The 24,334-nt window shown below is 45.3% G+C and overlaps 1 long non-coding RNA gene across 1 annotated transcript; it reads right to left on the bottom strand.

Annotated features, from left to right (window-relative positions):
* Positions 1 to 3,316: 3,316 nt before the first annotated feature.
* On the bottom strand, positions 3,317 to 20,491 carry LOC138819611 (uncharacterized). The gene is made up of 3 exons (XR_011369518.1): positions 19,876 to 20,491; positions 13,196 to 13,296; positions 3,317 to 4,022 (listed from the first exon to the last, which is right to left on the bottom strand). It is a non-coding gene; the product is annotated as an uncharacterized lncRNA (long non-coding RNA).
* Positions 20,492 to 24,334: the final 3,843 nt, after the last annotated feature.

Genomic DNA, 24,334 nt, shown 5'->3' with positions numbered 1-24,334 from the left:
GTATTCTTATGTTTACTATTTGCATTTTGAGCTGTGTGGCTCTAGTCAGTGGCTTAATCTCTCTGAATACCATTTTCTGATATGTGAATGAAGTTTAAGAAAGAACATCAATAATAATAAATACTCCATGGGGTGGGTATGGACATTTGATGGGGTAAAAATAAAATAAATGAAACCTAAAATAAAATAAATGAAACCTTCATGTCTCAATACAGGAGTTGTTAGTAATCAATATTTATTATTTGTCATTATTATTTGGCCTGACCTTGATTTGAGAAGCCTTATAAGGTGCAGGGCAGAGAAGAGAAGTCCCACTGCAGCCTCTTCCCTGCCCCATCTCACTGGCTTTCTTTGAGGTCACTAGAGGCCCCCAGCCTTGATAAATGTCCTAGCCCTATATGTTATGACTTGCTGGCAGATTTGAATTTGACTTTAATCACTCGTGCTCTGGCTGTGATTTTGAAGAAAATGGCTAAATACTGTTGGTGCCAATGGGGAGATAGCAGCCCATTCTATACTCTGGTCATTGAAGACTCCCCAAAACAATAGAGAGAGGGAGGGAGAGAGAAGGAGAGGGCTGGCAGAATCTGTGCTGGACCAGGACTGTCAAATGGGATAGAGAGACCCACCCTATAGCCATTGAGGGGGCTCCCTTTCTTTTCCTGGAGTGCTGGTGATGTAGGTATTTTTTAGATGATAGGATAGAAGGATCAGAGTAGGCATGTCACTGAAAGGATCTGATTTCAAGGAATGGATACCCATGTCTTACTCTTCTTGCCATGAGAGGTCCTTGGTGTCCTCAGGTTCCTAGTCTTTATAAATGAAGCTAAGGCTAGATCTTCAGTCCCAAGGCCCAGGGAGGATTCAATAGGCCTGAACTCAAGCACAGCATGGACTCTGTAGGGGGAATCTGACTGTCAGCACCAGCCAAGGATGTGTGGTTAAAAAACTATGCCTCCTGGTTGTCTGTAGGTTCCCGGATACCCAGAAGTTTCTATTTCACTCAACTCTTGAACTAGATCATTCCTTCCTTCCCTTTCTCCTTCTATCCCCTCCCTCTCTTTTTTGTCTTCTTTGGACTTGATCACAGGGCCTGTGTCTGAGCTTTTTCGCTCAAAGCTAACTCTCTACCACTTTGCGACACAGTTCCACTACTGGTTTGCTTTTACATATCTGAGCCACTAATGCCATAATTCTTCTCTCCCTCTTTCCTTCTCCTCCTGCCCCTACTCCCTTTCTTTCTTTCTCTTTCTTTCATTTTGTGTTTGTCCTATGGTCTGAAAAGAGGGCTTGGGCACTGTTTCTGAGCTCTTCATTCAACGCTAAAATTCTACCACTTGGGCCACAGCCCCACTTCCAGATTCTTACAGTCTTTCCTTCCCAGGCTGGCTTTGAATAGCAATCCTCAGATCTCAGCCTCTTCACCAGCTAGAATTAAAGGTGTGAGTCACCATCACCTGGCTTACTTTTTCTTTTCAAAAACTTTCATCACAGGCAGAGTAGTTAGTGCTGTAATGAAGCACGAGCCAGACTCTGTAATAAGGACATACAAGTCTCAACTGGCCTAGGGTCAAACATTATTAAAACCAATTCACACTGAGGAAACCAGGTAAGACAGATTTACCCAGAAGGGTGAAGAATCTATGCCTGATGCCAATAGTTACATCTAGACTCCTAGTTACTGAGGAGGCTGAGATCTGAGAACCATGCATGATTCAAAGTCAGCCTGGGCAGAAAAGTCTGTGAGAGTCATCTCCAATGAAGAACTAAAGACCAAGAAGTGGAGCTTTGGCTCAAGTGGTACAGTGTGCCAACCTTGAGAATAAAAGCTAAGGGACAGAACCCAGACTCGAAGTTCAAACCCTAGGATTGGTGCACACACACACACACACACACACACACACACACACACACACACACACACACACACACACACACACACACACCACAGAATGCCTGTAACCTGTTTGTCTCTTGGTCCACAGGTTTATTCCCAAAAAAAGTACTGGGACAGGGGCATGGATTTGAGGTCTGAGTCCACTGACACACCAGGAATTTTCCTCCTCTGTAATATGGAAATAAGCATACCTGACTTATATGGTTGTTGGGAGCATTAGATGAGCTAACAAAAAGGGGCGTATGTGTGTTTGAGTGTGTGTGTATGTGTGTGTATTTGTTTGTTTGTGTGTGTGTGTGTGTGTGTGTGTGTGTGTGTGCCATTCCTAGGGCTGTCCCTGAGCTTTTTTGCTCAAGGCTAGCACTCTACCACTTGGGACACTGGTCCACTTCAAGTTTTTTTGATGTTTAATTGGAGATAAAAGTGTCATGGACTTTTCTACCCAGTGCTGGCATTGAACCACAACCATATATTGCTAGCCTCCTGAGTAGTTAGGATTACACATGTGAACCACTGGCTTCAACTATAATGAGGTTTTAATGAAGGGGAGCTGGTGATATTCTTCAGTTCCTATTTGATGGTGACCTCCCCTGAGATCCCTAACATGGAATCAAAAGATGGGGCTCTGTCTTCAAGGAACCAGGATGAGTCAAAAACAGCCAAGCAATGTTGCATTGACATACAGCCCGGTCTTATTTCTACTCACAACATGAGATTAAGGTGAGTCATTAGGAGCTTCTTTTCTTCCTGTGAGGGACACTGCTCAGACACACTTACAAGAGCACTGACAAAGAAAATGAACGTAGACTTCAAACTGATTGCAGCTTCTACATATATTGTAATCATGTGATTGTACCTAGCCTTGAAATGAACAGAAATGTATAAGTCTATCATGTTGCATGTGCCGATATTGTAGGTTGGCAGACATGTATGTCAGCAACTGCTCACAAGTGTTTTAGACCCATGAATGATGACTTGCTTTATCATTAAAAAAAGTTTTAAACTGGTAGTGCAGAGTAGGACTTGAATTCAGGGGCTGGGCCCTGTCCCTTTGCTATTTTTACTCAAGGCTAGTGTGTAGCGACCGTCTACTCGACCAGCGAGGAAAAACGACCACCACACCAGGAGTCTTCTCAGATCACGCTTTATTGGAGAGCCTTTTAGTTGTAGGAGAGCTTGGGCGCAAGAGAGCGTGCACCCGAAACACAGCCGCTTATATAGGAGAATCGGAACGCGGGTCTTTCTATTGTTGGTCGCCTGCCTTTCACCGTCACCAGGTGTCATGGGATTGGCTGGGGACTCTACCTGGCTCGTGCACGCGCACAGCCCAGGCGTCCCGCCAAGCACCGTCTGGGGTGGTTACCTCAAAGCTGCAAGGGAGTGGGCGGAGTCTCGCCTCGGCTCCCTACAGTTCCCCCTTCTTTGTTTTATGGCAACAGGTAAGAGTAGAGGTTGGGCCTCTGTCTAAGACATTAATGAGAGGACCTTGCACTGGTCTTCGCCTGAGGGGCGCCTTCCCCAGTGATGACCAGGCCCGTCCGATGCCTTTTTTGCAGAGGTGGGATCTTGGGCATCAACCCACTTGCAACCCAGCATGCTCTTCTTGAGGAGATGAGAACCATCTCCTCAAGTGCAGTGCACTTGCCTTGCACCCTGTCCCAAATTGCAAATTGCATACCTGTCCCGGTGCAATGGGATCCCCTGATCCCTCGGGGTGCTAAGGCTATGCAGAATGGTAAGGCTTAACTGCCTCTCAGGGCCGACAGCCAAATCTGGGGTGAGGATCCACACTCCAAAGCGGCTAATGCTTGCAAGATAACAACCTTGTCCCTTCTGGTTTGGGCTCGAAGGCGACAGACCAACCATAGGCAGACCACGCATCCTCCCAAGCAGCAGGCTAAAAACATTCTGACTCCCACCCGCTCTTTGAAAAAGGACACCGCAGAGGCAATCCAGTCAGTAAATTGTAACAGCCCACAGCATCATTGGTTTAGCTATCACAGGGATTGCTATTAGCACTGTTGCTAACAGCAGGAAGATCAGCTGCATCTTCAAGAGGGGGTTCTGTTGCAGTCTCCACCGGCCTGGTCAGTCTCATTGGCACCCAGTGAGGTACTTCTTGACTCTGTGGAAAAACACAAACAGCTCCCCTGGATCTCGTTATTACCGGATCCGGTCCATACCATTTATTATTAATAACATCCTTCCACATAACCATGTCTTTAGTATCCATGGAGTCTCTTGTCATATGCCAATCTGCGGCAGACTGATCGTTGTCATTTAGAATTAAAAAATTAAGGGTAAAGAGCGCAAGAGAAAGTCTTTCCCTGGGGGACGCGGACTCAGCAACTCCCCCTTTTTGTTTTTGAAGCATTTCTTTTATGCTTCTATTAGCTCTTTCCACTATACCTTGTCCTTGAGGATTGTAGGGCAATCCGGTGGTGTGGGCAACCTGCATTTGTGCGCAAAAGGCGCGAAAACCATGGGAAGTATAAGCAGGGCCATTATCCGTCTTGAGTCTAAGGGGCTTTCCCCAAGCTGCCCAAGCTTCTAAGCAGTGTATTCTGACGTGAGACACCTTTTCTCCTGCCAGAGGTGTGGCATGAATGACACCAGAAAAGGTGTCCACAGACACATGTAAATATTTCAACTTACCAAATTCCGTCAGATGAGTAACATCCATTTGCCATAGGGCGTTTGGTCTCAACCCCCTGGGGTTTACCCCCACATGGGGAGGATGAAGAAAGGTAACACAAGATTTACAGGCTTTAACAATATCTCTTGCCACATGCCTGGACAAATTATATCTTTTCCTAAGGGTATTAGCAGGTACATGATACAATCTATGAAAGTCTTTTGCCAATTCTACAGGATCAGCAGCAACCAGAGCCATAGCCCGAGTTGCCTGGTCCACCAAATCATTACACTTTGCCATCGGGCCCGGCAACATAGAGTGGGCACGAATATGTCCAATATAAAAAGTATGTTTTCTGTTTAAGATAAGGGATTGAATCTGTAACAAAACATTAGAAATTGTACTGGCCTGCTTAACTGAAGCAGCAACTTCAAGAGAAGCAACGGCATTTACAACATATAATGAATCAGAAAATAAGTTAAAAGGTTGATCAAATCTTTTAAAAACTTCAAGCACAATTAAACATTCAACAGCCTGTGGGACATTCGGCCGAAAAATAAAGACTACCGGCTGTTTGTGTCCTTGAACAAAAAAGGCACCTTGTCCAGATTTTGATCCATCCGTAAAGATGGTTAGAGCATCAGCCAAGGGCTCCTTTGAAGTGACAACAGGAAAATACACTAAATTTTTGTTAACTATGGCAAGCAGAGGATGCTTAGGATAATGATTATCAATTACATTTGGAAATGAGCAAACAAGAATTGCCCACATATCCATTGTGGCTGCTAAAATTTCAACTTGCTCACGGGTGTATGGAATAATTAATTTATCTGGAATTTTTGCAAAGTGCATTAAACAATACTTTATACCCAAAATTGCCTGCTTAGCCACTAATTCAGGAAAATATTGAACAGTTTTTGCTCCCACAGAATTGCCGTGGAGCCACAATAAGGGGCCATTTTGCCAAAGAACCCCCGTGGGATAATTTTTTGTTTTTAATATACATAAATCAATAGGTAATTTCAAATCAACCCGTGAAAGTTGAGCCCTAGACAAAGCTGCCTCAACCTTTTGTAGGGAATTTAGTGCTAAAGGTGTCAGGGATCTAGAGGAGGTGACTTCAGGGTCGCCCTCCAAAATAGCAAATAAAGGTAACAACTCTGACCGAGGGAGATTAAGAAACCCCCTTATCCAATTAATATCTCCTGCCAATTGCTGAAAATCATTAAGTGTTTTAAGATGACCAGTTCGAATGGAAAGTTTTTGTGGTTTAATCTCAGTAGGAGAAACAATGGTTCCCAGAAATTGAACAACACTAGTCTGCTGAACCTTCTCAGGGGCAATAATTAATCCTTTATTAGCTAAGGTCTCCGTTACCTGCCCAAACACCTTATGAAGAGTCTCTACCGAGGGAGCAGCCAACAAGATATCATCCATATAATGGACAATCTGTACTTTTGGAAATTTTTCCCTAACAGGGGTTAATGCAGCCCCCACGAACAATTGACAAATTGTTGGGCTATTAGCCATCCCTTGGGGGAGAACTTTCCACTGATAGCGAGCATCTGGGGTTTCATGATTAACCGAGGGCAAAGTAAAGGCAAAGCGCTCCCTATCCTTTTCATAAAGAGGTATGGAAAAAAAGCAATCCTTAATGTCTAAAGCCAAAATAGGCCACTCTCTAGGTAAAGCAGAGAGCAGTGGAAGTCCCCTTTGGATGGGTCCCATAATTTGCATCTGGGCATTTACTGCTCTAAGGTCATGTAATAATCTCCATTTTCCGGAGGCCTTTTTGATCACAAAAATTGGGGTATTCCAAGATGACACTGAAGGCTCAACATGCCCCAGCTGCAGCTGTTCCTGGACAAGAGTTTGAGCCGCTTCCAATTTTTCTCCAGAGAGGGGCCACTGAGGAACCCACACCGCCTTTTGCGTTAACCAAGGTATGGGTACCGCACCTTCAGTGGAAGCTTTGTTTTCAGAGGCCCCTAAGAAAAACCCAAACCCTTCCTGTCCTGTTTAGGAAGTGGCTCTATCAGCTCCTTGCGTCCTTGGAGACGCCAACCAAGCCCCAAGGCTGGCACAAATCCTTGCTGTTTCATCATATTCTGACTGGCCTCAGAATAATCATTAGTTAAAGTTAGCTTTAGCTGTTGCTGCACATCTCTTCCCCAAAGATTGACAGGGACGTCTACCACAAATGGCTGCATTTTTCCAACCTGGCCTTCGTCTGTTCTCCAAGTCAATTCTTTTGCACTTAACTGTGGGGCATCGGCATAGCCCAGCCCTTGTAAGGTCTGGGAGGATTTCTGAGTTGGCCATTGCTTTGGCCACTCCCCTCTTTGGATGATGCTTCGATCTGCCCTTGTATCCACCAATCCCTCAAATCTTCTCCCTTCCACTTGGAGAGTTAGCATGGGTCTTTGGTCTAAAGTTATGGACAGGCATGTAAGGTCGACTCCAGTGGAGCCTAGCCCTTTATCTCCTCTCTCTATCTCCTTAGCAGGGAAATTGCCATGAAGAGAAGCAGAAGCTGTGCAATTCTATCCCCGGGAGAAATGGACACCACTCCATGGGGGACATGACAGAGGACCTTGATAGTCGCCGTATAGTCAGGGTCAATCACTCCTGGGAAAATTATTAATCCTCTCATTGTGGAGGAGGAGCGTCCTAAAACTATTCCTACAGTGCCTTCATCTAGGGGTCCTGTCATGTCTGTCTCCACAATCTGGACTCCCATCTGCTGTGTTAATACCCGTCCGGAGGTGGCACAGTGGTCCAACCCTGCGGAGCCTGAGGTTGCTCTTCTTGGCTGGGGAGTTGTTGCGGGTGCTGTCTGGGAGCCAGAGTCTGAAATGCCCCATAAACTTTCGGGCCCTTGGGACGAGGGCCCTTCTCTCCGTTTTTTGGCTCCTGTTCCGAATTAGTGTTAGTAATTTGGGGGATAAAATGTCCATTGATGTCTCTAACTGACCTGCATTCGTTGACCCAATGCTTTCCCTTTTTACAACGAGGACACACTCCTGGAGTCCTTGGCGGCCTGGGTATATTTTGAACAGGACCACCATTTTGTGGGCATTGCTGTCTAAAATGTCCCAACTGACCACACTGGAAACACCCTTTTCCTTTACTATCTTTTGCGGCCCCGGCAGCCGACAAGACAGCAGCTGCCAGCCCCGCATTGGTCAGGGGGCCACCTACTTCTCTGCAGGCTTTTAACCAAGCTTCTAGGCTTTGGGTTCTTACTGGGGTAATTGCCCTCTGACATTCCTTGGTGCTTTGTTCAAAAATGATTTGTTGTACAAATGGCATGGCTGTTTCAAGATTTCCTAATACCCGCTCGGCTGTCTCTAGCATACGGGCAACAAAATCAGAAAATGGCTCATTAGGGGCCTGCATGATTTTTGTTAGATTGCCAGCCACCTCTCCCTTGTTTGGGAGGGCTCGCCAGGACCTGTAAAAAACCTCGTTTACCTGGCGGTATACTTCAAAGGGATATCCTGTCTGGTCTACCGAGTAGATTCCCTGCCCGAGAAGCATGTCTACGGTCCAGTCTGGGTGCCCGTCACGGACATTTTGTCTGTATTGGGCTTGAGCCTTGTCTTGTACAATTGACCGAAAATCAAGGAACTGCCCGTGATTAAGGCAAGTACGGGCCACTTCAAACCAATCCATAGGTGTCATAGCATTAATAGTTAGCCTTCGAAGCAAGGCAGTGGTATAATTGGCCGTCACTCCATAAGTCCTGACTGCCTCAACTAAATCTTTTAACTGGGAGTAGGAAACCGGCTCAAAATTTCTTTCAGCAGTAATGGGATTCTCAAAGACTGGGAAAGCGGCTGCTAATCGCGACCAGGTTTTTTCTTTTATAAAGTGACTCTTCCCTGCCGGCGGGCACGGCGGGGGGGCCGACGGGTGAGGGGCAACTCCGTTTCCTCTCCCTGGCTGCTGCAGTACTCCCACCCCTAGGGGGCGCCACCCTCCATATCTGTCTGCCTCGTGCTCCGCCGCAGCCTCTTCTAACTCTTCACTATCAGCTGGATCGAGCTGCTCTCCCTCCTCCTCTAATATTTCTTCCTCTGAGTCACTCACAAGATTACTATATTCTTGGTCCTGCCCTTCCACATGTAGGGCTGAGAACCGGTTTGCTTTTAAAGAAGGGCACGGGGGTCTCCTTGAGACCCGCTCCTCTCTGAAACCCTTCTCCTTTTGTGAGGGCTGCAGCCCCTCTTGCTTTAATTCTTTAGGATCCTTTTGTCTTTTTTCCCTTTTTCTTTTAGGCCTATTTTCCTCCCCCTTACTGTATGCTGACTCTGATAGACTATCCTGATGCTGCGTTAGTACTTTGCGTCCTTCCTGGATTAAATCAAACCCTCCCTCCTCGAGGCAAGTGCGCACCATCAAAAAGACAAGCCACAAGGGAAGAAGCAATGCAAGCAACCAATAAATATCTAAATCTACAGTGAACAGCATACCGGGGGATTTTTACCGACGTCTCCTCTCCGCGTGTTGAGTTCTGGCTCCAATTCGGCCTCTCGCGCGGGTCCCGTCCCAGGTTCGTTCCCGGGTTTCGGCACCAGTTGTAGCGACCGTCTACTCGACCAGCGAGGTAAAACGACCACCACACCAGGGGTCTTCTCAGATCACGCTTTATTGGAGAGCCTTTTAGTTGTAGGAGAGCTTGGGCGCAAGAGAGCGTGCACCCGAAACACAGCCGCTTATATAGGAGAATCGGAATGCGGGTCTTTCTATTGTTGGTCGCCTGCCTTTCACCGTCACCAGGTGTCATGGGATTGGCTGGGGACTCTACCTGGCTCGTTCACGCGCACAGCCCAGGCGTCCCGCCAAGCACCGTCTGGGGTGGTTACCTCAAAGCTGCAAGGGAGTGGGCCGAGTCTCGCCTCGGCTCCCTACACTAGTGCTTTACCACTTGAGTCACAGCTCCATTTACCTGCTCAGGCTGGCTTTGAACCGCAATCCCCACCTCTTAGCCTCCTGAGTAGCTAGTATTACAAGTGTCAGCCAACAGTGCCCAGCTGACACATAAATGTCTTTTGTTTAGTGACCTAGGAAGATGGCTCAGTGATAGAGTATTTGCTTCTCATGCATGAAGCCCTGGGTTTGATTCCTCAACACCACATGAACAGACAAAGATAGAAATGGTGCTGTGGCACAAGTGGTGGAGCATTCACCTTGAGCTTAAAGAGCTGAAGGACAGTGCCAGAGTTCAATCCCCATCACTAACAAAAAATATTTTGTTTACATATGGTGGAGTTCCTTTCAATGTATATACTATTTTAGATAAATATGAAGAAGCACTTAAGCACCTTACATTGTATAAAGATAAGAGTTATGCATTTCTGGGAAGAAAGTCATTAACTTACATTATGTAATGGTGTGTGTGAGGCACCAAACGGTCTCTACATCTTTGTCATTCTCCTGAAATTTGCCTTGGGTGCAGTGCAATGTTCAATGCTCAGACCATCTCAATAGACACATTTGGCATTTGTCAAAAATGACAAATCCCAGAGTGGTACTGGTGGCTCACAGTTATAATCCAATCATGAGGTTTGCAATGCGAGGATTGCGTTTAAAAGCCAGCCTGGGCAGGCAAATCTGAGTCTCTTACGATTAATTAACAATGAAAAACTTGAAAAACAAAAAATGGAAGGAGCCAAATCACCAGTGGCTCACGCCTGTAATCCTAACTACTCAAGTGGGAGATCTAAGGACCACAGTTCAAAGCCAGACCAGGCAGGAAAGTCCATGAGACTCTTTTGTTATTGTTGTTGTTGGGTCTGGTCCTGGGGCCTGAACTCTGGGTCTGAGCACTGTTCCTTATCTCTTCAGCTCAAGGCTATCTCTCTATCACTTGAGCCACATTGCCACTTCTGGCTTTTTTCTTTTTGCTTATGTGGTACTGAGGAATAGAATCCAGGGCCTCTTGCATGCAAGGCAAGCCCTCTACCACTGAGCCACTTTCCAAGCCCTCCATGAGACTCTTATCTCGAATAAATCACTAGAAAACCAGAAATGGCACTGTGGCTCAAGCAGTAAAGTGCTGTCTTTGAACTGAAGACCTCAGGGACAGCGCCCAAGCTCAGAGTTCAAGTCCCATGACCGACCAAAAACAAACAAACAAATAAAGGATCCCTTGTAGGAAAGTCTGTAAGACTCTTATCTCCAATGAATCACCAAAATGCCAGAAGTAGAGATGTGGATCAGGTGGTAGAGCACTGGTCATGAGTGATAAAAACTAAGAGACAGAACCCAGGCCCTGAGTTTAAGACTGAAGATCTGAAAACACACACACACACACACACACACACACACACACACACACACACACACACACACACACACACACACACAGGAAGAAAATTGCTATTTTAGTCCAAATGCACGTACAGATGTGCAGGTACATAAGTTTCAAAGAGGCAGAATCAAATATGATCACAGTTTGGAATACCAAAAAATACCATGTCCCATCAGTTCCTGGCAGAGAAGGAAGGCATGTGGCATTCCACCCTCAGGGAACTGCTCTTGGGGACATTCTGGGAAATCCCTCCACAGGAACACATCTGGACTACTGGAGAGTCAAAGGTGGCAAATTCCTCAAGAACCAGAAATTCACATTTCACTCCCTCCAAGGGGCCTACAGCTCCAAGAGGGTCTTTGCACTCACTCCCCAATCAACAATACCTAAAATACAGATAGGATGGGGAAGAGTGAATAGGGAGAATTAGTGGGGAGGCCTAGCGTCCCTGTGCAAGTGGTTAAATGGGAAAAGGACTGACCTGAGTAGAGACACAGGATATGCAGGTGGAAGTTAGGGAGGGGAACAAAGATGATGAGGGCATCAGTCCTACAGGATACAGACATGTGCAGACAGGGTACACTCCAGAAAGAGAATGCTGGAGGAGGTCAGGGGACAGGAGAGGGCAATAGAAAGAACTGATTGTAAAGTATGGTAAGTAGAAATAAGACTTCTATACTGGGGCCCAAGGGCCCTGGGTTCTATTTCTGACTCTACTGAGTGGACAAATCCCTATCCTCGCAGCCTCAATTTACCCCACCTGGGAGAAAAGTAGGAAGAAGCACAGACTGTTCTGGTGCTGCCACTGAGGTCACAGAGGAGGAGAAAGGAGAAGCTGCAGGTTTGAAGTAAACCCAGACAGGGGTGGGAGACTGGGGAGCAGCATTCTCTCAGCACCATACTGAGGCACTCAGTTATCTGCCTCCTAACCCCTCGGGGTGCCATCAGGCTGCCGATTATGGTGCAGAGCCCCAGCCCCACGTTGAGCAGGAAGCATAGGGCTGCCAGTAATAGAGTCACTCCCTGCAGAAGTGACACCTTCTGCTTCTGCACAGCCAGTCAGCCCCACCGGCCCTGTAACCTTGCTCCAAGCCTAGGCACATCCACATGGTGGCAACAGTAACAACTCAGCAAAAGAGTGTGGCCCAGGCACCAGGCCACTCCACAGCCCACCTTCACTTCTTCTGTTTACAGGCTAGCAACCCAGATGCTACCACTTAGTCACCACCTCAGGGGGGAGTCGCAGCCACCAACCCACAAGTTGGGGACTATGGAGTCCTCACAGTCAAGATTCCCACTTCCACACTTGTTAGACAACGAATATATCTGTTACCTTGGCCTTCTGGAGAGTTCCAGTCTATCTAGGTGTGATATGTGGGTCTGATATCAGATATATCCCTCCTCAACTGAAATGGTGCATCTTGCTCCTCCATGGCTCCCCCTCTTGCCAAGTGAGGTGAGAAAGAGCAAGAATTGGATTGTTGGGCTATAAGCCGTACGTGCTTGGTGCTAGTGAGCAGGGTGCGTTTTGGTGGTTCAAGTGTACCCCAGGGATCTATCCCTCTTCACAGCCTCCTCTGCGTCTGTGAGCTATCCTTGAGGAGTCGAGCTTCTCAGGCTTTGCAGATACTGCTGGAGCCCTGCCATTGCCCTGCCTCCAAGGTCTCAGACTCCCCACTGCTGTTGGCCAAGGCCTGAGGACACCAAGACCCCAGGATTTCAGTGTCCGCAGCCATGAAATGGGGTCCATGCTGTGATCAGTGTGTACTGTTCCACTAATGGGCCACAGATGTTGGGTGTGCATGCACATATATAAACCAGAGAGCATTGCCTGCTGCCTGTGACATCTGTCTGCCATTTCTACCAAAGTGTTAGGGAGGCAACATGAGACTGTCCTCTGGCCTCTTCCTCATGAAGGTACAGTCCCATGCATGTCCTCTGGACACTAAGTGCACGCCGATCCCTTCCAGAAACCTCCAGTTTAGTGTTTGTCTCTATCCAGCCCCATTAGGCAACCATCAGCCAGCACCAATGTGGGCTAGACCCTGTGCCAGGCTCCAGGAGGATGTACAGGAAGCCCCAAGCCCTAAGAGTTCAAATGACTGAGGGCTGAAACACCAAACAAACATGGAGTGACCCAAGACAGGCTAATGTGGTGAGGGCTCTGAAGAAAGACTTTCTGCACCACAGAGAATCTGGTCCTCCTGATCCACTGCTCATCCCGAAACTGCTTCTTCCCTGATGCCTTCCTGTCTGCCATGTTCCACATGTGCCCTCTTGATTCTCTTCTTTCCAGCCTGCCACTAATCCTGGTGATTTACAAGCCACAAACATAGATAACTCTCACCTCCCGTTTCTTTTGGTTCCAGGCTGAACAGTAAGGTCAGTATTTCTGACATCATAGCTTGAGTCAATATCTGTAACAAAACTTGGCTTGAATCCACATTCCTGGGGATGACACACAAGAATTAATCAAAATAGGCAGTTTTGGCTCAAACTTGTAATCCTAGCTACTCAGTGTGATATCTGATTTGCTATTCACTGGAAGAAAGTTTATTCTAGCCTCAATCCTTCCTGCGGTAGCTAATTTTCTCTCCTGAGCCCCTTTCCCTTGGTAAAGAAGGATATCCATGGGAACAAAAATGTAAATTCAGAAACATTTTTGCTAAAAGTAAACTTCTCTCTCTCCCTCAAGCTTCCCAGACTGGCAGCTTTGCAGTTTATCACAAATTTTGCTGAATGCCACTAACAATTATGATGCTTATCACCAGCTGTACTGAGTTCTTTATTACTCAGGAAGTTGTAATAAACATCATTCCTGTTCAGAAAATTTCAGCGCACTGTCAGAAGCATTGACTCGTGTGTCCCCATTTGAGCTTCTGTGTGGTGTGAGGGTGCATGCTGACATGCATTCTCTCTGGGAAAAGGATTCCCCTTCTTCAACATCAGGGCAAAGGTCCAATGTCCCAAGGCATGTTTGACTCAAGGCTATGATTTGCTTCTGTAACCTTGCTTGCTTGCTTTGGTAAACATCACCTATGTGAAAGCACTTCCTATAAAAATCCCCCCTGAACAACAAACAGGGCTGTTCTCTAGCTCTGTGAGCTGAGGACAGATGGAATATGGCTAAATAAAGAACTTCCAGCCAAATTGCCTGAGTGCTGTCATATCTTCCTGGGAAATTGGAATACTACAATTTAAATTGGAATACAACACAAGTGGCTAAAATCTGAAGACTAATCTCCATTTGAAGCCAGCCTTACAAGAAGGCCCATGACATGACACTTTTATCTCCAATAAACTACTCAGAAAAAGAAGAAGTTCTGTGACTCAAGTGATAGAGCACTAGCCCAAAGCATAAAGAGGCTCAGGAACAGCACCCAGGCCCTGAGTCCAGGTGCCAGTACTGGGAAAAACAAATACAACAACAACAAAAAAAACGGGTAATCAACTCTCCTGTCTTCCTTGTCCTTACTTCTCAGCCTAGTACTGTCTTTGTGTGTTCTGTCACAGTGCTGTTGACCAAGAAGTCCTTTGCACACAGAAAGCCTGCTCTTTCTTACCTGCACTGGCCACATCATTCATTCTCTATTCTCCATTCGATGTTAAACATTTTTTTGGGGCGGAGGTCCGGTCGTGGGGCCTGAACTCTGGGCCTGGGAGCTGTCCCTCAGCTCTTCAGTTCAAGGCTAGCACTCTACCACTTGAGCCATAGCGCCACTTCCGGCTTTTTTCTTTTTTTTTTTTTTAATATTTTATTTTATTTGAGAACATACTTACAGAGGGGTTACAATTACATGGGCAGGATAATGCATACATTTCTTACCAAGCATTGCAGCCTCCTCCTTTGTTTACCCTTAAATGGCTTTTTTCTTTTTGCTTATGTGGTGCTGAGCAATCGAACCCAGGGCCTCAGGCATGCAAGGCAAGCTCTCTACCACTGAGCCACTTTCCCAGCCCCTCTATGTTAAACTTATTTGTTCAAGGCTGATGTTCTATGTTGGGTCTTCGTCCGTCCCACGAAAGATGGATGGGGTCTGAGGAAAGGTAAGTGTGGCGCTCGCCTGTTCCCCAGCCCAGGAGACAATCAGACGCAGCAGGGAGCCAAATCCAGCAGGTAGAAAACTCATTTATTAACAGAGAGCAGCCCTTATTAAATACAAAAAGGGCGGGTGGCATGGCAAGGGAGGAAGAGGAACCAATCACTGTCAAGGTCACACCCTATCATGCACCTGAGCCTTCATGGGCTGGTTAGGCACTGATAGGAAGATCAATTGGGCTCTGCCCACTCTACTCTCTCCCAGCGCCATCTTGGCTGCCCATGTGCTCTATAGTAAATTGGGCTCTGCTCACTCAACCCCCTCCCAACGCCATCTTTGCTGCCCATGTGCTCCACAGTTCTATTGTTGAGTCTCACCTCTACTGTATCTCACTTTTTGGAGATAAGAGTTTCAGCAACATTTCTTTCTAGTCTGGCTTCAAGCCTCCATCCTCAGTTCTCAGCCCTATAAGTAGCTAGTTTTATAAGTGTGGGCCACTGGTAGCCAGCAAATTTGACTATGTTTTGGTACCTTATATATGTAGAATCATAAATATAGTTTTTATTTTTAATATGGTTTATTTCACAGTATTTTAAAGATTCATTCTTGTTGTAGCATGGTCAGAATGTCATTCCTTTTTAAGATTGAATAATATTCCCTTGGCTGGTTATACCACATTTTGTTTACCCATCAAGAGACATTTGGTTTTCTACCTTTCTACTACTGTGTATAATGTCATGAATAACATTATTATCTTTTACATTGTGCACACTGTTGTAAAAACACGCCAGAGACATCCTTTTATAATAAACTGAGGTGAATCCCCCTGTGGCTTTCCTTCATATTAACTATCAAAGAGAAAACTTAAAGCCAGTGAGGCTCATATGGAGTGACCAACTTAAATATTTTTCATCCTATTTACAAGGATATTGCTGTATTCCTATATAAATAAATATCCAGCCAGGTACTGGTGGCTCATGCCTGTAATCCTAGCTACTCAGGAAGCTGAGATCTGAGGATTGCCAGGTTGGGCAGGAAAGACTGTGAAACTCTTATCTCAAATTATCCACCAGAAAATCCAAAGTGGTTCTGTGGCTCTAGTGGTAGAGTGCTAGACTTGAGCTGAAGAGCTGAAAGAAAGTGCCCCGGCCCAGTGTTCAAGCCCCATGTTCAAAAATAAATCAATAAACAATATCCAACAAGTTGACAAATCAGGCAAGGCCTTTGCAAATTTGTTCTTCTCTTCTCTGGAAACTTCTTCTACACCTTTGTGTGGACCTGAATGCTTAATAGTTCCTGTCTTTGATCCTAGCTTATCAGGAGGCTGAGATCTAAGGATCCATGTTCAAACCCAGTCTGGAAAGCCAATTCTGACAGACTCCTATCTCCAATACACTAGCAAAAAACTTCAAAGTAGAAGTTTAGCTAAAGTGGTAGAGCATCTGCCTTGCAGGAAAAAGCTAAGCAAGTGTATGGGACCCTGAGTTCAAGCCCCAGTACTTGTACACACACACAAAAGGAAAATAAACTTTGTTTAATTCGTTCATCTTTTCAGCAGCTAGATCAGAAGTTCTGCCACAGAAAGGCCTTCTCTGGCCATATGACCTAAAATATTAACTTCCTCTCAGTTCCTTGATTTTCTCTCAGAGCAGGTCTCAGTTTGGGCCTCCCTCTGAAGGGTGTGAGCTCCAAACTCACTCTATTTTATAACATCCTTTTCTCTAGCAGCACCTAGTCCCCATTATTGAAAATCAGAAAATTGGACCTCCTTCTGAGCAGAGCAGTTTGCAAAAAGGGTCGCCCTCTTCTCTGGGTCAAGTAGCCCTAATAGAGCTGACAGCTGAGGATTTTATCTCATACAACTCTCAACCACGGGAAGGTAAACTGAGGACCTTCCCAGGATAAGAAGTAATTCCTGCTTGAGCAAAATGTATCAATCAATGTCACAACAGGAAGGAAACTATTCAGAATATATCTTCCCTTCCCCTCTCCTCTTCTAGCTCTCAAGAGGATTTTGAAAAAAATTGGATTTAAGTGTGGTTATTTTTCATATCTTCCCAGAGTCACTTGTTCAAAGCTGCACACCAGCCCAGGTTGCCCACAATAGGAACTCCACCTTAGGAGCCCAGCTTTAATCTTGGACCTCTTTCATCACTCTTACAATATAGGATGCTCCCAACAAGGGAAGGCGCTTCAGGGGCTTTATCCTCCTCCCACAGACAAGTTAGTTCCAGAGGGGAAACTGACCTGGCCATCGACTGAAAGTGAACCAGAATAGGATGAGCTCAGAGTGAGCCCTCCTAATGGGAAAGTCACAACCATTAAGTTAGATAATATATAATAAAGGGTTGCCTGTCTGTGGTGGCTCACACATGTAATCCTAGCTATTCAGAAAGCTGAAGTATGAGGACTGGGGCTTGAACTCAGAGCCTGAGCCCAAGGCTAGTGCTCTACCACTTGAACCACAGTACCACTTCCAGCTTTTTCAGAGTTGGTTATTGAGATAAGATTCTCATGGACTTTCCTGGTCAGGCTACCTTTGAACCACAATCCTCAATCCTCAGCCTCCTGAGTAGCTTAGATTACAGGTGTGAACCACCAGTGCCCACCTGGCCCCCATTTTTCAGATGTACCTCACCTCATTCTCTTTCTCACTCAGAACCAGCCACACACCACTTCCTCCTGATATGGGGTTTATTCCAGCCCTGAGACTTTCACCCTAGCTATTGCCTCTGTCACATGCCCCCAAAGCTGGCTCCCTCTCAATCTACAGGTCTTGGCTTCAGTGCTACCTCTTCACAGAAACCTTTTCTCTATGTATGTGGATTCTGGGTTTTGAACGGGTTTGAAATCAGGACCTGGTCACTGTTGCTTATCTTTTTAAAATCTTAAATATAGTATTCTACCATTTGAGCCACAGTTCCCAATTATGCTTTATTGCTAGTTCATGGGAGATAAGAATTTCAGAGACATTTTTTGTTGAGACTGACTTTGAAACATGATCGTCAGATCTTAGCTTCCTGAGTAGTTTAGATTACAGGTGTTAGCCACCAGCACTTGACTCACAAGGACTCTTTCTGGCACTCTCACCTGCACTATTTATCTTTATATAGTTGTTTCATATATTGGTTTATTGACTTTTCACTTGGCTTCCACAAATAAATGATCAGTTGTGTCTTGGGTAGGTTCCCTGTCTGCTCCTAGCCTACATTTTGGATCATTCACACCTGACATGCATCTGATGAATGGTGAATCTCTCCACCCACTGTCCCCTTTTACTTTCTTTTTTTATTATTTGTTGTATGGTCTTTGGCCTTGAAATTAGGGTCTGGGCATTGTTCCTGAGTGTAATCCTAGGTTGTTAATGTTAGCTTCTTGGGAGGCTGAGATCTGAAGACCGTAGGTCAAAGCCAGTCCAGATAGAAAAGTCCCTGAAACTCATCCCCATTTAACCACCAGAAAACTGGAAGTGGCATTGTTGTTCAAGTGGTAGAACACTATCTCCTACTTGTAATTGCTTGCAAACATTAGTTCCTCTGGCTTCAGTAGCCAGCCTTTGGATTGAGACTTGATCTCTCTATGCAGCCTTGGCTGTATAGGGATTATCCCTCCTATAATTCGTTTTTGAGTATACTTCTTGCAATCTTTCACATCCCAATAACAGGTCCCTGTGCTCTCAACTGCTATTATCTTTGATGTCTTATAATACTCTCCACCACTTTCTCGAGAATTGCTCTGCTCCTGGGCCTGAATACTGCAGCATATTCTGAGAAGAGTGGTAGCTATTCGCTAGCCACACCCATCCTGCCAAATCTCCGCCTTAAATTATATTTAGTCTAATTATGAGACTACCCAGAAGGAAGGGAATATTCTGCTAACCGCCCTCCTCCAACCCTGCTTCTTAGTAGACAGTTTATGATCTCAAATTGTGGCTCCCCAGAGAGGAATCTTTCACTGCTGCTTAAAAAGAAAGACCAGGCAAGGGAAACAACACAGAATCCTGGCCTGGAACTGTGCTAGGACTGGGGTTCTTCTGCAAGAAACAGAAGGGAATGGCAGGCAGAGTGGTACCTAAGCCTCTCTTCAGAGGTGACTGCTTGACATTATAAAGCAATTGAAACTCAGATGACAAGATGTAATGGTTAAGCCAGGTAAGTAAACTGGCTCTCCTTCTATAGGGAGAGGTAAGTTGGAAAGATCTGCAAGAGTTGGGCACGGTGGCACTGTTGAAGGTACTCTTTTTACTTGGACAGCCTAAGTTTTCTTTAATTAAAAGGTACATGCCCATGGCATAATTGAATGTTCTGTCCTGTATAGATCCCTGGATCTCATATGGTAGTACCTCATGTCACACTTTAAGAATGGTGGGTTCCAGCTTGTTGAGTCTTGGCTCATCAGAACACAGGGAATATTATGCAACTTGTTTAAGCTATGGGTGCTCCATTATTTGTTCAATATTTGTCTCTCCCTCAGGTCCTCAATTACCAGTTGGCAGTTTACATTTTGTCCTCAAACAGACAGTTTATATGGACCAACATATTTGGCCCTCAGAACTAGTGACTCTACCTGGATAACATCCTCCCCTCAAAGGGAAATCTTCCTGTTATAACAAAATATAAAAAGACACCTAAGCTCCAGATTTCCACCTTGTAGGCATATTTTCTTTTTCCAATTGTGGGGCTTGAACAGTGTCCTTGAGCAATTCAACTCAAGGCTAGAACTCTACCAATTGAGCCACTGTGCCACTCCCAGTTTTCTAGTGGATAATTGGAGATGAATATCACAGACTTTTCTGACCGGGCTGGCAATGAACCATGATCCTCAGATCTCAGCCTCCTGAGTAGGTAGGATTACAGGTGTGAAGCCAGTTCCAGCCATCATTTCTTTCTTGCAGGAACATTTCAGGGGTATGGAATAGCACAACACCACATAAATTTGTCAGCAGCTGCCCCGGGGAGAACCAGATGATTAGACCAAAATAACTAACCTTGATATTGCCTTTGCTGTCCAAAAGGATATTGTTGGGCTTAAGATCTCAATGTGCGATTGTGTTCTGCTGTAATTAGTACAATTTGTTTGAAGAATCTCCTGGCTTCAACTTTATATAAGTGGTGGGATTTTCAGATAGACTTCAGAAGGTAGCCCCTAGTGGCCAATTCCATGATGAGATATACATACTCTTTTTTCTCCATCACCAGGTACAACTTGATGATGTGTCTGGGCCATCCAGCCTTAAAAATGTCCATCTTATTCTCTATTCAATGCCTGGAGGACTCTCCCATATGACGTATTTTAAACTGCCATCTCGGTGTCTGTGAAGTGGTGATGGGACAGTTTCACTCAGGTAACTTGGTCAAGGAGTTCTTTTGTCTGGTATTGTTTGATGATCTCCTCGTCAAGCAGCTCGGGGATGATTCTTTGTATTCTGTGATCCTCCTGCTATGAAAGCAGGTAGCAAGTCTCCGAAAAATTAACTCAATAAAATAATGGGAAACCCGGCAAAAAGTAAAAAAGAAATACCAAAATCCAACCAACAAAACCTGCAACCAAACAGATCATCAATCTAGCTTTGAGTTAATCCAGCAGCTTACCAAGCGAGAGCTCCCAGCACTGTTAACTGACAAATGTTGGGGCACAGTGGCTTCCTATATACCCTACATGACCTATCACAATGGAGCAATCACAACTGTGCATAGTGACATCATGGGGGAAATGGACAAATCAGATTCAGACCAAGTGAGGTCAGAGAAAAAGTGGACCAATTACAGCCTGCCACCATTGACACTGTAGCTCTTAGGCCTCCAAGACTGTTGCTAGAGATTCCAGGAGGACTTGAGGTTGCTATGGTTATTTTCATGGAATTTTTGAAACCACTAAGACAGTGGTCAATGTCCTCTGACCTATGAGAGCACTCCTGCATTATATAAATTGCTTCTGTGGAGACACTAGCCAATAGCCTCCATTCTTGATGGCCACCTTATCCTATGACTTGTTCCAGGAATGACACAGCACAAAGTCCTCCATCCTTCTTAAGGACACCTGTCTCCCACAATTTACTCCTGAAGGGACAAGGTCCAGGCTGGTTCTGAGCCACAATCCTCACAATTCAGCTTCCAGAGTAGTTAGGATTATAGGCCTGAGCCTTCAGTATTTAGCATCTCTCACTTTTAGAAGAAATATATTTTTTGTTTTGTTTTGTTTTAGAAAGGGTAGTTGTAAGGTTGGGGATTTTGCTCAATGGAAGATTGCCTGCCTGGTGAGTACAAGGCCCTGAGTTCGGCCCCTATCTCTGGGGTGGGGGGAATGTTATAAAAGAAAGGCTGGTGTTAGATATGTCCTTTTCTTTTAGCACTTTGAATTTGTTGCCCTTGCTGCCTAATACTCTTTTTTCTAATGAAAAATTGGTCATAATATCATTGAAGATCACTTGTGTGTGAGGAGTTGTGTCTCTGTGCTTTGGGAGGACTGCTGTCTTTGAGTATTTAATTAGAATGTGTTTTAGTGTGGATCTATGGGATTATGCTAATTTTTTGTTGAGCTGCTAGATTCCTGCATATAAGGGTTCATGCTTTTAATGAAAATTGGGAAGATTTTGGTAATTATTCCTCCAAATACTATGCAGTTTTTCTCTCCTGTACATTATATATATAGATATATACACATAAATATACATTATACATTATACATACATACATTATATACATATTCACATTGTATATGTGAATACGCTAATATAAATATATATTCCTACATATTTGTATTATATATATATTTACATAAATATATTTATTTTTCACATAGCTTCTACTTTTGTGATTGTTTATGGAAGTCTAGATTCGTACAAGATACTTTGTCAGAGATAGAGTTAGAAGTTTCCTCTTTATATCTTGGTGAAAATAAACATTTCTTGGCAAGGATATTGAAGCAGGTACAATCTAGCCTTACTCTCTCTCTGATTTACTGTCTCTGTCAGGTTTCTGAGCACAGGACCATTGCTTGTCAGGTTCTTCTATTGTGCACTGTGATCTTTTGCAGTGTCATGTTCTGCTTCAATGGACACCAGGCCTGCAATTGGAAGAGGAGCTGCTCCAAAATCAACCTGCTTGGTGCAAAAGTTCTTCTGGAGTGGCCTTAGTAGATGCCCCTGTTCCAGGACTACCGACTGCTGACTGTGGACTGCACAAGCACAGGAACTTTTTTGACCCAAGTCAGAGGTCTGCAGTGGAGCCCGGGAGTGCTGCCCTGATTGTGGTTGTGCTAGGAGCCAGGCTGGGGGCAGAGAGACCTCACTGTGGCCTGACCTCTGGGGCGCAACAGGTTCAAGGGCTCTTTCCAGGAGACATGTGTAGTTGTAGGGAGCAGAAGCCGAGCTCCGAAGGCCCCTAAGCACATGCTGGAAAATGGAGCTGGGAGGGCCAGGCTGTCCAGGTTGTCAGGGGGCAGGCGATGAGCCTATATTAGTAGTCTTCAGGGTTCCAAATGAAGATCTAGACTTGCTTGCTATCTGGAAATGTCCCATACTGTTGAGGGTAAAACTGCCAAGGCCCACAGTTAAAGGACAGGCTCGTGGCTGGCAATGGAATGTTGAAACTGGAGTGCGAAGACATCACAGTGGGCTCTGTGGGTTCCCTAACATTGCAGAGTAGGGATGCTGGAACCCAAGGAGATACCAGGCTCTGCTGGCTGGGCACTAGATAGACTTCTGGATGAAGCCTTGCTGGATGGACTAGCAGAATCCATGGTTCCACTCACCCACAGGCACATGAAGCTGCCTAGCATCTCCCCAGCAGATATCATGGGGACAGCAGCTCTCCCAACTTGGACAAGGAGGTTCTGCTTGCTAGAGGATGTGGCCTATGCTGGTCATAGACAGGAAATAAGCCTGCTGCTGGAGGAAGCTTTTGCCCCTTCCAAGGCTCCTGGATCAAGAGGAGCCCTCAGGAATACGCTCATAGAAAGGCTAGTCCCCACACACAATGAGAACATCTCTAGTTGGTTTGAATCTTTGGGGGGGTCACGTCTTGGAATGCAGTGGTATTGTAAGAGGAGTGTTATTGACTTGTTCAACCTGAATTGAACCTTGATTCTTACAACAAAGCCTCCTTAGTAGCTAAGATTATACATGTGATCTACTGGTGCCTAACTCCATCAAAGTTTTTAAGCCCATGGCTCTTCAGGGAAATCATAGCCCTGGGTTTCTAGGAATCAAGATGCATGCTAGGTACGAAAGACCTTTGAGCCTGGCATAAGTGGAGGAGTAGAGAGGGCCCCCATGTCACTGGGTGTTGAATCAGTACAATTGTTGGCATGAACATCTGGCAAACTTGCTAGATAGGCAAAGATCCAGAAGAAGGAAGCATCAGAATGCAGGGTTTTAAGCACAATTTCTGTGAAATGAAGATTCAAAAGGGAGAAGTGACTTCTGAAAGTCCCATTTATGGCAGCGGAATGAAGGAGAAACCTTAGTGCCCTGCAACCCAGGTCATGACATGCCTGCAGTCAGATCGTAAGGAAGCTAGGAGGCCTCCAAGAAGGCAGTGGCATTAAATGAGTCCTGGGATCATTCGCCCAGTGACAGATGTAAGAAGCCGCAGGCTTGGACACCACGCTGTTTATCCCAGGCTTATTGCCTTATGGTTAGTCTAGATGTCATAACAGCCTTGCTATAGATTCCTGGAACCAGAGACTGAATGACGCAGGACACTAAGCTCAATTGAAATCTGAAACGAGGACACCACCAATAATATCAAGGGAGTGAAGAGCAGGGGCCTGAAGCTAGGGACCAAGTGTAGAACCAGGCAGTGGTGGCTCACACTAGCTACTCAGGAGGCTAAGATTTTAGAATCGAGGTAAAATACCACCCAGGTATTAAATTTCATGAGATTTTTCTCGCTAATTAACCAGGGAAAAAAGCCAGGAGTGGAAGTGTGGCTCAAGTGGTAGAGCACTAGTCTTGAACCAAATGGTCAGACACAAACTCTATCTGACCCTGAGTAGTAAGGACTACATAGGAGGCTAAGATTTGAGGATTAAGGTTTGCAGCCATCCTGTGCGAAAAATCCATGACACATCTCTAATAAAAAGCCAGAAATGGAACTGTGGCTCAACCGGTAGAGCACTAGTCTTGAAAACAAACTCTAAACTCGATTCTCACTCTGAGTGGTAAAGATTACTTAGGAAGATGAGATGTGAGGATTAATTTTTTGTTTGGTTTTTTTTTAACTGTATTTTTTTGTCTTTTCTTTTTTGGTTCTGGGGATCAAACTCAGGACGTTGCACTTGCTAGGCTAGCGCTTTGCCACTGAGCTACATCCCAGCCCCGTGAGGATTAATTTTTGCACCCAGCCAGGGCAAAAGAATCCATGACACTTATCCCTAGTAAAAACCAGATGTGGTACTACCTCTGTTATTGAAAATCTTGCAATTTCTCAGTGACTTTTATCTAG

This window comes from Dipodomys merriami, unplaced genomic scaffold (assembly GCF_024711535.1).
Source record: "Dipodomys merriami isolate MVZ:Mamm:240054 unplaced genomic scaffold, mDipMer1.0.p SCAF_80, whole genome shotgun sequence".
Classification (NCBI taxonomy): Eukaryota; Metazoa; Chordata; class Mammalia; order Rodentia; family Heteromyidae; genus Dipodomys; species Dipodomys merriami.
The sequence above is the reverse complement of the archived record's forward strand: the minus strand, read 5'-3'. Positions and strand labels throughout refer to the sequence as shown.